The sequence below is a fragment of the Bos grunniens genome, chromosome 17 (assembly GCF_055505025.1).
Source record: "Bos grunniens cultivar Pamir isolate PY7600 chromosome 17, Bosgru_T2T1.0, whole genome shotgun sequence".
NCBI classification, from domain to species: domain Eukaryota; kingdom Metazoa; phylum Chordata; class Mammalia; order Artiodactyla; family Bovidae; genus Bos; species Bos grunniens.
In genome coordinates, this window is record NC_141181.1 from 66,837,738 (window position 1) to 66,850,807 (window position 13,070).

General features: G+C 50.2%; 1 long non-coding RNA gene and 1 other non-coding gene across 8 annotated transcripts in view; both read left to right on the forward strand.

The window, feature by feature from the left end:
• Positions 1 to 459: 459 nt before the first annotated feature.
• On the forward strand, positions 460 to 532 carry TRNAG-ACC (transfer RNA glycine (anticodon ACC)). The gene has a single exon. It is a non-coding gene; the product is annotated as a tRNA-Gly (tRNA).
• A 10,061-nt stretch (positions 533 to 10,593) lies between these two features.
• The window catches only part of LOC147355696 (uncharacterized), a 161,549-nt gene continuing 159,072 nt past the window's right edge, over positions 10,594 to 13,070 (forward strand). For 6 of the 7 annotated variants that reach the window (XR_015144045.1, XR_015144044.1, XR_015144050.1 and 3 more), the window contains exon 1: positions 10,594 to 10,967. This is a non-coding gene — a long non-coding RNA (uncharacterized LOC147355696). The remainder of the gene's footprint in view (positions 10,968 to 13,070) is intronic. The other variant, XR_015144046.1, reaches the window with a different exon arrangement.

Here is a 13,070-nt window from a genome sequence, read left to right on the forward strand (position 1 = left end):
CTGCATTTCCAATGAGCTGGGGCCTGCCACCTCCTCCCAGCCCCGGTACTGCCCTTAGTACCCCTCCCCCCGCCATGACCTTGGGCCTGGGCTTCCTCAAGAGGTCACCCCGTGCCCTGTTTAGTAGTCCAGGCGGGGACTGAAGTAGTTCAAGCTTTATTCAGGTGGAGGGGCAGGCAGACTGGTCCACTGGTTTGAACACTTGTTCATTCATTCATTCATTCATTCCGTATTCACCGAGTGTCTGCCGTGCGCTGGATGCTGAGGACACAGATAGACCCTCTTGGAGCTCACAGGGCATGGATGGAGGTGCAGAGGAAAGCATTCTAGGGGCCCCAAGAGCTGTCCAGGAAAGGTGCACTGATGCTCACAGAACAGTGGGGCCCTGATGCTCGAGGGACAGATGGTCAGCAACAGCTTCATAAACGATGTACTTCTTAAAGATTGCCTCTGGGGACTTCCCTGGTGGTCCAGTGGCTACGACTCTGCGCTACCAATGCAGGGGGCCTGGGTTCGATTCCTAGCCAGGGAACTAGATCCCACATGCCTCAACTAAGAGCTCACATGCCTCAACTAAAAGGGTCCCATGTGCCACAATTAGAACAGACACAGCCAAACAAAGAAATTTTTAAACATTGCCTCTGACTCACTGGGTGACCTCCTGCCCAGCCCTTTGTAAGCATGATTTCATTTGGTTCTCATAGTAACTTCACAGTGTGGACTCGCATCCTTTGCATGTTACAGGTGAGACACGGAGGTTCCACTGGATGAACTGGCTTCCCCCAGGTCATGCAGCTAAGAAGTGGTAGAAGCGGAGCTGGAAGCCAGGTTTCCAGGCTCTGCCCTGTCCCACTGTCCTGTTGGGGTTTGCCCAGATGTGGGTGTGGGGAGGGCATTCTAGGGGGTGGCAACGGCTGGGGTAAAGCTCTAGAGATGTAAAATGGCCTTATGCTTTGGGGGAACCATGAGAAGTTCCCCAAACTTGAGGGTGAGATGGGAGTGGGAGCAGGTGTAGGGACCGAGGGGCTGTGGGGGCATCCTTGGGAACCTGTGGGCAAAGAGGAGCTAATGAATGATTTCAGCCTTGCAGAGAGGCAGGGCTCTATGTGGGAGGTATCCTGCTTGACCCTCCAGATTGCGCTCCATCCTTCACCATCCTGCCCTGAGCCCGGGAAGCTGACCTGATTGGACACGTCCACAGATTCCCATGCCTGGCCCTGGCTGGGTTCAGCCAATGAAGAGCCCAGCAGGAGATCAGGGGGTGGGAGGAGAGGAGGGTTGGGTGTTTGTCCATCTGGCCTCCCTGGGCTGGATGTGGCCTTTGACCGAAGGCCGTCAAGGGGGAGTTACTCTAACACCGCTCTCCTATTTCCTTCATAGCACTGAGAACCACCAAGGCCAAACCCTTCATTAACGTGCTTGTTCATGGCCTGTGTTTTGCAGGCTCCCTTGGGCCGGGGACCATGTCTGTGATGGTTACCCTGGGCTAACATTTTGGAGTGATTATTATACACTGGGCTATCTTCTAAAAGTTTTCACTGGATTGTCTGAATTCTGACACCCATCACTCCCATTTTATCAGTGGCACACGGACATAAAGTCACTTTCCCAAGTTCACACAGCCAGACAGTACTCACACCAACACTTGAACCCAGACCGAGCCTAGCTTGGAGTACGTGTGTGCTAAGTCGTTCAGTCGTGTCCAACTCTTTTTGACCCCATGGACTGCAGCCCAGAGGACTCCTCTGTCCATGGGATTCTCCAGGCAAGAATACTGGAGTGGGTTGCCATGCCCTTCTCCAGGGGATCTTCCCAACCCAGGGATCGAACCCGAGTCTCCTGCATTGGCGGGTGGATTCTTTACTACTAGGGCTACCTGGGAAGCCCTTAGAATATATTTGTGGCAAGAATAAGGAATGGGTTTTGTTAGACTGTGAGCTAGACTGAAAGCCGATTGCTTGTCAAGCCTTGTGGCTCATCAAGTTACCAAAGTTCAAGTCATGCTGGTCAAGCACAGGTCAAACTAATCCAGTACCTTCTCTGGGTCCCGGTCTGTGCCTCCAACTCCCCGAACAAACATGGCTGCAGAGCTGCACTGTGGCTTTCCTGGACTGTATCACAGAGTTCCTGGGCTCTACGCATTTCTGCCTTTATGGGCCTCTTCCTCCATTAAAAAAAAAAAACAATTAAAATTGTATTTTATGACTGCTTTGGTACAAGAAGGAATATTATCTTCCACTGGATTATGTTACAACTTGGCTTTTGGTTTTAAAAGAAATTAAAACCTTTTCATGGGCCCCTAAAATGTCGTGATCCCTAAACACTCAGCTGACTGTGCATGGCGGAGAAGTCAGGACTGAACGATTGAGGTTTTGACTCTAAGCATTTGTTATTACATGTAAATTGCATACAAGCATTCACAGGGGGCGTGATTACGTCCATTACAGAGATGGGAAAGCTGAGGCTCGCAGAGATTAGCCATCTGGCCCAGGAGCACAGAGTGAATCCACGGCAAAGCTCACACCTGCCTGAGGTTCACCACGTCGTCACGGGAAGTTCCAACGACAGCTCTCTTGGGCCGTGCTGAGGATGACAGCCACGTGGCAGTGAACTTGTCACAGTGTCAAGATGAATGTGTGTCTGGCGCAGGGATGGCAGATGGGACAGAGAGAGTGGGAGACTCAGATGGATTCCTGCTTGACTCCCGGTCCCGGAGTGGTGGTGAGGGCTGGGGACAGAGGAGGGGCCAGCTCTTTGCCCTCGGACTTGAACTTCCGAGTGAAGCTGGCGGCCCCTGAGTCTATGACTACCCTTGGGGTGGAGACTGGGGCTGTTTATAAACTGAGTGTGATCCTGCCCAGCTCCGAATGCAGGTGGTCGGTGATAAGGTGGCTGTTCCGTAATGAGCTCAGTGGGAAGTTAATAAACACCATTGTACTCAGAGAGCAATGGCAGACTTGAGTACGAAATAAGAGAAATAGCCAGGGGGCGGCAGGACGCCTGAGCTGAGGAGCAGCTGTGCCCAGAACACCCCACCCTCCATCCCCACCACCCACACAATGTCAGACAGTCCTCACTTCCTGCAATGGCTCAGCTGTCCCCTGGTCTGTGACCTGGGGCATGTGGCTTCTGGCTCATGGCTGCCTCCTCTGTACAGTGGGGCAAAGGGGAATTAAACAGTTATGGCACCCACATCCTGGGTGCGCTATGATGCTGAAGCCTGGTGTCCTGTGGAGGGCCAGTACAGGCGGTCTCCTCTAAACAGTTCAAAGCCAGGATCTCTTCTGCTGCAGGTGAAGGACTGGAGGCTTGTTGATTCAACCCCCAGGTATTTACTGAGTTCCTGTGACGCACTGAGTTCTCAGTGTGGCGCTGCTTGTGTGCACTGCACCAGACAAGTCCCCTGGGCCTCGGTTTGAGAGGAAGGAGATGGACAATAACAAATAAACAAGGCTTATCCAGGTGGCTCAGTGGGAAAGAATCCACCTGCCAAGCATGAGGCTCAGGACACAAGGGTTCGATCCCTGGGTCAGGAAGATCTCCTGGAGACGGGCATGTCAACCCACTCCAGTCTTCTTGCCTAGGAAATCCCATGGCCAGAGGAGCCTGGAGGGCGACAATACATGGGGCCCACAAAGAGTTGGATAAGACTTAGTACATAAAAACAATGCAGTGAGTCAGAGAGCGGCAGGGAAGAAGGGCAGGGCAAAGTGGGGAGCTGCTCTTTTTTTGAGGGGGGGGCTCAAGGAAGGATGCTCTAATAAGGTGACCTTTACAGAGACTGAGGGGACAAGGCATGGATGTGACTGGAGGAAAAGCACTCCAGGCGGACAGGTCAGCAAGAGCAGAGGCCCTGAGGTGGGAAGGCGAGGAAGGTTTAAGGAAGGAGGGGGTTAGGGTGGCCAGAGGCAGTGGGGGAGAGGTGAGGTCAGAGAGGTGACAGGGGCCAGGGTGGGTGGGCTTTGTTAGGACTCTCCTTGGCGGGAGGCCTTGCGGCGTCACTGGCCTCTGGCCTTCAGCTGTCAACCCCAGGGACGGGCCAGCCCCAGAGGGCCACCTTGCCCTTCCTTGCTGTCCACATCCAGTAACTCACAACGGCGGGTGTAGGAGCTTAGTCATTTCCCCCCCAGTGTGGGCTAACTCCGATAGGCCATTCTGGCTACGGGGCTCTCCTGGACCCGCCTTTTGGCCTGGGTCCTCCCCCTGCCCATCCCTCCCCACCTCCCTTCTGACTGCACTGATCCAAGGGTGCATGATGTCTAACCCCATCTCAGTTTTTCCTTTTAGAAAATGGCATTGATGGCCCCAAAGATCCTTCCATCTCAGCGTTCTGGACTGTGTGATAAAAGGCCGTTCTGGCTGGGGTCCGAGGTCACCTTTTGTGCCTTTTCCTGAAATCCAGCCCGCTACAGCCTTTCAGGGAATTCTAAGGATTTGAGCTTTTAGTGAAACGGGAAAGGCTCAGAAGTTTGTGCTCCCAGAACAGCTGTGATCTGATCTGCCTTTTGGAAGGATGCTCCCTGGCTGCTGTGCGGAGAATATAGTGGACTCCTGGCCTCCAGGTATTGGGAGGCTTGCAGTGCGGTTCAGGAGCAAGGTGACAAGTCCCCCTCTCAGGTCTCACAGTCAGAAATATGATCACTGCCAACGGGCACTACTGCTGTTACTGCCGATAAACCATGCAGGCGGGGACAGAAGTCCTCCTGGTAAATAGGGGAAAAAAAATCTCTTCTGTTTGATGCTCAGAGGGGTCTTCTGGGGCACAGTCTTCCCAGGAACCTTGGGATGCTCATGACCACTCGAATTTAGTTAGGGTTCCCTCTTTACCACTTGTTGGGCCAGTTCCATCCTGGATGTCGGGGATACGGCTGTGACCAGAGTCGGTCCTGTCCTTGATTTTATGATCCAGGAGGGGAGACAGACAAGTGGCAGATTGCAACCTAATGAAAAGCACTCTGATGGGGAGCAGAGGGGCCTGAGAAACTTTGGGGAGGCTCCTAAATTAATCTCGGGGTTGAGCAAGGGAAGATGGGGTGGTGTTCTAGTAGGAACAGAAGCATGAGTGGGAGTTAGCCAGGGAGGGGACAGCATGGCAGAGTCCTGGAGGGGAGGGACAGCAGGGTGGCTCCTGGAAGTTCACGTGTTTCAGAGCGGCGAGTGCTGGAGTGTGACAGGCAAGGCTGGAGGTTGGAGGGAGGAGGGGCTGCGGGGGATTGGATCAGGAAGGGCGTGGTCTATGACTTAGGACTTCATCCTCTTAGTCTAGGGGGGCCTGCTTCAAGGTCACAGTTGCTCACAGAAGAGTCTGTGGCCTCTCCCTCTCGTGGCTAAAACGTTGCCCAGAGGGCCCCCCTTCCCCCAGGATGGCCTTTACCACACAATCTGGAATGTTGAGGTGGAATCACCCTTGAGGTCGTCAATCCTGTTTTCTAAATGGAGAAACCAAATCCCAGACAAGATTGGACCATGGATGCCCCGCACATCAGGACCTTGGTGTGGAATTCAGGCTTCCCTGCCGTACACACTGAGGGTTCATCCCTAAAGTTTGGCCCCGTGGTTTGAACAAGCAGCTACAACCTGGCTGAAGCCCCCAGTGTGAGCTCGGCACACAGTAGGTGCACAGTTAGTCTGAGTTCTCTTTCATGTGTCCTAACTCTGCCTCCACTCCCCAGCTATGCAGCCTCTGGATAAGATCTCAGCCTCTCTGAACCTCCTCTGCTTGACGGGAAGGTGGGATAGGGAACCACGTGGGGTATCTTCCAGGGCTGATGTTCTGACAGCACAAAGGAACAATTATTTGGCTGCTAGGATGGTCACATGCTTCCATTTCTGATAAGATTTTCCTGCCTCAGAGCAGCCTGGGATGTAAACTGGAAACAGAGGCAGGGGGCCCAAAGAGGGAGAATCCACAAAAAGCTGAGGTGGCCCCTCGGTGCTGTGATCGCATTTGGGTTTCGTCCCTACAGAAGAGTCATTGCAAAGCCAGCAGCTGCCTGTCCCCTTTGAAGAGCCTCCTGGGCAGCTGCCATCCATCACCTGCTTGGCATGACCGTTAAGTACCAGCGCTCAGCGCCGAGGGCTGAAGGAGGGGACTCGTGAGGGGTCAGCCCAGGGCCAGGGAATTAGAAAGAGGCAATCAAAACAGAGGGGATGGCGCATACTGGTTAACATGCAGGCTGTGAGCGAGGCGGCTCTGGGTCAGATCCCTGCGTGGCGGTCACTGCCGCTCAGCTGCCTTGTTCTGCTCTGTGGGTTTTAATAACAGATTCTTGGTCTTCCTTTGTGAGAAGGCTCCTCTCCTACACCTTACGCCCCTCCCAGGCTCAAGAGTGGGCAGGCAACCCTGGCCTGGACAATAGTAGCTTTCAACCCTTTTGACCACAGAGAGCAGGTTAGATGGTCATTGGCCCCAGGTTTGGTTCAGTGAGACTTGCATTTTGATGGTGGTCGCTGAGTTGCTTTGGGGTACACCTAGAGCTGCTTTTGGTCATCTTACCTCAATGAAGGAGAACTTTTCTGGGAGTAAAATTATCATAAAACAAAGTATACCAAGAGATGGAGACAGATACCTAAGTGCCTAGATCCAGCCATACCTGATGCTGTTCCTTTACATTTTTCTGCTACATGAGCCTGTAAGTTCCTTTTCTTAGATTAAGGGCTTTTTGTTTTTAATTGGATTTATGTCCAAGAGTAGTCACCAGTCCCCACTGTTACCCTCAGTTGGCATATGGTTCACCTCTTTGGACCTCAATTTTCCTACATGTAAAGTAGGGATGACAACAATGCCTTGTAGGGTTAATATTTAGGTTAAAAGAAATAGTGTATGTACAGTGCTCATGACAATGTCTGACAATAATTAATGCTCAGTTCAGCTATAATTAAACAGTTCTCATCCTGTTAAGTCTGCAGAGCCCTTTCTTGGCCCCTTATTCTCACGTGAAGTGTTCCTGTGAGGCTTAAACAAGGTGTCATGAATGCAAAATGACTACCGTGTAGTCTGGCACATTCAGCAATGACTGTTCAGGGGTTTTCTGGTGAGCAGGTTATCGAAGCCAGGGTGACTGAGAAACAGGTGAATTTCAAGGACTGAGGGGCCAAGAACAGAAGGAGGGAGAGGTGGTCTGAGTAGGACAAATGTTCACTATGGGGACGTCCTGTGGGTCCCAGCACATATTCCCCTCTCATTACCCCCGAGCATTAGGGGCTTCCCTATGAGGGCTGCTTAGGTCCTTCTGTGGTGGTGAGCTGGCTATATGGGAAGTCTGGTAGGTTGACAGGCCCCCGATCCAGCTGGTTGCCAGGCTTTTCCTGTGTGGAGGCTGCCAGCAACTGGTTGGCAAACCGGAGTCACGAGGTGCCTGATGACAGAAACGGAGGGGACCCTGGTGCTAGTGCTGGCTCACTGCTGGGCTGAGTCAGGGTCCAGAGGACTCTGAGGCTATTGCCCGCCCAGTGGTGGGTGAAGTCGGGTCCTGGGGTTGCTGCCACACTACTGGCATGCAGAGCTGGTCTTGGGAGTCTGGCTGCAGAGACCAGGGGCCCCAGACTTGGTGTCACATTGTCCGCTGGGTGTGTGGGGCTGAGGTCCCGGACACATTTGGGTATAGGGTCTGTGGTGTTCTGAAGGTTGTGTTGGCCTATGGCTCAGAAATCCAAGTCTATGCCCCAACCAGTAATGCTGAAGAAGCTGAAGTTGAACGGTTCTATGGAGACCTACAAGACCTTTTAGAACTAACACCCAAAAAAGATGTCCTTTTCATTATAGGGGACTGGAATGCAAAAGTAGGAAGTCAAGAAACACCTGGAGTAACAGGCAAATTTGGCCTTGGAATACAGAATGAAGCAGGGCAAAGACTAATAGAGTTTTGCCAAGAAAATGCACTGGTCATAACAAACACCCTCTTCCAACAACACAAGAGAAGACTCTATACATGGACATCACCAGATGGTCAACACCAAAATCAGATTGATTATATTCTTTGCAGCCAAAGATGGAGAAGCTCTATACAGTCAGCAAAAACAAGACCAGGAGCTGACTGTGGCTCAGACCATGAACTCCTTATTGCCAAATTCAGACTTAAATTGAAGAAAGTGGGGAAAACCACTAGACCATTCAGGTATGACCTAAATCAAATCCCTTATGATTATACAGTGGAAGTGAGAAATAGATTTAAGGGACTAGATCTGATAGATAGAGTGCCTGATGAACTATGGAATGAGGTTTGTGACATTGTACAGGAGACAGGGATCAAGACCATTCCCATAGAAAAGAAATGCAAAAAAGCAAAATGGCTGTCTGGGGAGGCCTTACAAATAGCTGTGAAAAGAAGACAAGCGAAAAGCAAAGGAGAAAAGGAAAGATATAAACATCTGAATGCAGAGTTCCAAAGAATAGCAAGAAGAGATAAGAAAGCCTTCTTCAGCGATCAATGCAAAGAAATAGAGGAAAACAACAGAATGGGAAAGACTAGAGATCTCTTCAAGAAAATCAGAGATACCAAAGGAACATTTCATGCAAAGATGAGCTCGATAAAGGACAGAAATGGTATGGACCTAACAGAAGCAGAAGATATTAAGAAGATATGGCAAGAATACACAGAAGAACTGTACAAAAAAGATCTTCACAACCCAGATAATCACGATGGTGTGATCAATGACCTAGAGCCAGACATCCTGGAATGTGAAGTCAAGTGGGCCTTAGAAAGCATCACTACGAACAAAGTTAGTGGAGGTGATGGAATTCCAGTTGAGCTATTCCAAATCCTGAAAGATGATGCTGTGAAAGTGCTGCACTCAATATGTCAGCAAATTTGGAAAACTCAGCAGTGGCCACAGGACTGGAAAAGGTCAGTTTTCATTCCAATCCCAAAGAAAGGCAATGCCAAAGAATGCTCAAACTACTGCACAATTGCACTCATCTCACATGCTAGTAAAGTAATGCTCAAAATTCTCCAAGCCAGGCTTCAGCAATATGTGAACTGTGAACTTCCTGATGTTCAAGCTGGCTTTAGAAAAGGCAGAGGAACCAGAGATCAAATTGCCAACATCCGCTGGATCATGGAAAAAGCAAGAGAGTTCCAGAAAAACATCTATTTCTGCTTTATTGACTATGCCAAAGCCTTTGACTGTGTGGATCACAATAAACTGTGGAAAATTCTTCAATAAATTGGAATCCCAGACCACCTGACCTGCCTCTTGAGAAATTTGTATGCAGGTCAGGAAGCAACAGTTAGAACTGGACATGGAACAACAGACTGGTTCCAAATAGGAAAAGGAGTTTGTCAAGGCTGTATAGTGTCACCCTGTTTATTTAACTTCTATGCAGAGTACATCATGAGAAACGCTGGACTGGAAGAAACACAAGCTGGAATCAAGATTGCCGGGAGAAATCTCAATAACCTCAGATATGCAGATGACACCACCCTTATGGCAGGAAGTGAAGAGGAACTCAAAAGCCTCTTGATGAAAGTAAAAGTGGAGAGTGAAAAAGTTGGCTTAAAGCTCAACATTCAGAAAATGAAGATCATGGCATCGGGTCCCACCACTTCATGGGAAATAGATGGGGAAACAGTGGAAATAGTGTCAGACTTTATTTTTCTGGGCTCCAAAATCACTGCAGATGGTGACTGCAGCCATGAAATTAAAAGACGCTTACTCCTTGGAAAGAAAGTTATGACCGACCTAGATAGCATATTCAAAAGCAGAGACATTACTTTGCCAACAAAGGTTCATCTAGTCAAGGCTATGGTTTTTCCTGTAGTCATGTATGGATGTGAGAGTTGGACTGTGAAGAAAGCTGAGCGCCCAAGAATTGATGCTTTTGAACTGTGGTGTTGGAGAAGACTCTTGAGAGTCCCTTGGACTGCAAGGAGATCCAACCAGTCCATTGAGAAGGAGATCAGCCCTGGGATTTCTTTGGAAGGAATGATGCTAAAGCTGAAACTCCAGTACTTTGGCCCCCTCATGCGAAGAGTTGACTCACTGGAAAAGACTCTGATGCTGGGAGGGATTGGGGGCAGGAGGAGAAGGGGACGACAGAGGATGAGATGGCTGGATGGCATAACTGACTCGATGGACGTGAGTCTGAGTGAACTCCGGGAGTTGGTGAGGGACAGGGAGGCCTGGCATGCTGCGATTCATGGGGTCGCAAAGAGTTGGACACGACTGAGCGACTGATCTGATCTGATCTGATCTGACGGCTCAGATGGTAAAGTGTCTGCCCGCAATGCAGGAGACCCGGGTTCGATCCCAGGGTCGGGAATATCCCCTGGAGAAAGAAATGGCACCCCACTCAAGTACTCTTGCCTAGAAAATCCCATGGATGGAGGAGCCTGGTGGGCTACAGTCCAAGAGGTCGCAAAGACTCGGACACCACTGAGCGACTTCACTTTCACTTTCACCAGAGGGCAGGGCTGGGGCCAAGCTGATCCCAGGGTAGGGTCTGGTTTGCCGGGAGCAGGCTGGGTCTGCAGGAAAGGGGATCGTGGCTTTTCTGAGTCTGGTGTCCGCCCCAGGTGGGTGGGGCTGGTTCAGAGGCTCCTGGGGCGGGGCTGGGCGCAGGGGATTCTGGGAACATGATGCAGCTGGGCCCACGCCGCAGGGGATTCTAGGACAGTGGGGGAGCTCAGTCTTGGTCTCAGGAGATTTTGGGATTGTGGCGGACCTGGGCCCTGGGCGCAGGGGATTCTAGGACCGTGGGGGAGCTGAGTCCTAATCTCAGGACATTCTAGGACTGTGGCGGACCTGGGCCCTGGGTGCAGGGGATTCTAGGACCGTGGGGGAGCTGAGTCCTGATCTCAGGACATTCTAGGACTGTTGGGGGCGGGGCTGGGCCCTGGGCGCAGGGGATTCTGGGGCCGTGGGGGAGTTGGGTCCTGGGCGCAGGGGATGCTGGGATTGTGAGCTGGCAGGTTCTTGTCAGAGGCCGCTGTGGGTTCAGGCCCATTTGACAGCTCGCTTGACAGCAGGTGAGTGAGGCTGCGTCCCGCCCAGTTAACTGCTTGGCCTGAAGTGTGGCAGCACTGGCAGGGCCAGGCCAGGTCTTTGGCCCTAAGGAGCTGGAGGCCGCGTCAGCCTCCTTCAATGGAAGGAGCTCCCAAGTATGGCTTCTGTCAGGATGAGCCCGTCTCCTGGCCTCACCCAGAGACCCTCCAAGACCAGCAGTTAGGTGTGGCCCAGGCACTTGTGCCCTGTGCTCCAGAGTGTGTGAGGTTGTCTGCACGCCTTTAAGAGTAAAGCCTCTATATCCCCCGGCCCCCAGGGGCTCCAGAAATAATGTCCTGCTCGCCTTCAAAGCCACGTGCTCTGGGGGCTCATCTTCCTGGTACAGGACCCCCGGGCTGGGGACCCCAAGGAGGGACCCAGACCCCTCACTCCTGTGGAGAAGCGCTGCGTGTGGGTCACCCTCCTGGGGTGTGGGGTTTGGCTGCGTCACCGGTCCACCCCTCTTGCCCGTCTCATTGTGGTTCCTTCTTCAGCTGTAGGTCTTTTCTGGAGAGTTCCGGCCTTTTTCATCCGTGGTTGTTGTGCGCAGTTGTGATTTTGGTGTGTTCATGAGAGGAGTTTGGTGTGTTCAAAAATTTTTTCTACCTTGTCACCACGGCTGGTTTCTTCTATAAACGCTTTGATGGTAGATTTTATGTGTCAACTTGACTGGATCATGGAGAGTCTGGATGTTCTGGGTGTGGCTGTGAAGATGTTTCTGAAATTCCTAAACCGGGGATAAGTGCAATTGCTCCCAACAGAATCATGGTGCCAATAATGCTGCAGAGACGTCATGTTTTTTTTCCCCTTTGTTTTCATCACGGCCCATCTGCCCTTCTTTAGAACATTTGTGAAGGAGAAATGTGGCATGTGTATGGAAAAAAAGGTATATATTAAAAAAAAACCCCACAATACAAAAAGATGCATGCACCTCTATGTGCATAGCAGCATTATCTGCAATTGCCAAGGTATGAAGCAACCTATGGATTCATCAATAGGTGGAATACTACTCAGCCATAAAAAGAAGGAAATATTGCCATTTGTAGCAACATGGGTGACCTAGAGATTATCATATTGAGTGAAGTAAGTCAGACAGAGAGAGACAAATACTATACAATATCACTTACATGTATAAAGCAAATTAGTGACTAAACAAAAAAGCAGACTCATGGATATAGAGAACAAACCAGCAGTTAGCAGTGGGGAGAAGGAAAGGGTAAGGAGCCACATAGGGCCAGGGAAGTAACTGGTACCAACTGTTAAGTATAAAATAAACTACAAGGATATATTTTACAACATGGGGAATATAGCCAAAGTTTGATAATAACTGTAAATGGAGTATAGTCTCTAAAAATGGTGACTCACTATATTATACATCTGTAACGTATAATACTGTGCAGCAACTATACTTCAGTACAAAATAAACTTATACTAAAAATGTACTATAGGACTTGCAAATATAGTTAAGACAGTTGAGAAAAGAGACTAGAGAAAAAAAGAAAGTGTTCTTTGTCAATGTTGTTTTGATTGGCTCTGTTGAATTCCATGATTTTTGAAAAAAATGTGTGTTTATTTTGACCATTCCTGTCTCCCACCCCCCCACCCCTGATATTTGGCTATTCTAAATGATGTTTCTGGAATGTGCTATTTTTTTTTCCTCTCTTGGCCCACATGAAGGAGAGCATTCTGTCCTGTCCTCCTTTAATTCAAGTCATTCTTAAGGTTGCATCCTAGATGTGCCTCCTCCAGGAAGTCTTCAGGGGTGCACCAGTTCTGGGTCAAGTGCCCCTCCTTCTTGTAGAGCCTTGTCCTTCTTTCATCACAGTTTGTGATTAGTATAAAATGGCTTGCTTCTTGCTGGACCAGGAGTTCTAAAGCTCCCAGGAAAGCATCTTATTCATAGCTGTAATGGGTATAATGCACCATGAAATAGGTCACACTGGAAATATTGAATAAATGTTGAATAAACACAACAACACACATCCTTGCATCGTTGTAGAGAAAGTACTGTTTGACAGATGAGGAGCTTGAGACTCAGAAAGGCAGCGAAAGCTGAAATGAAGCAGAGCTGTGTTCAGAATTCAGTT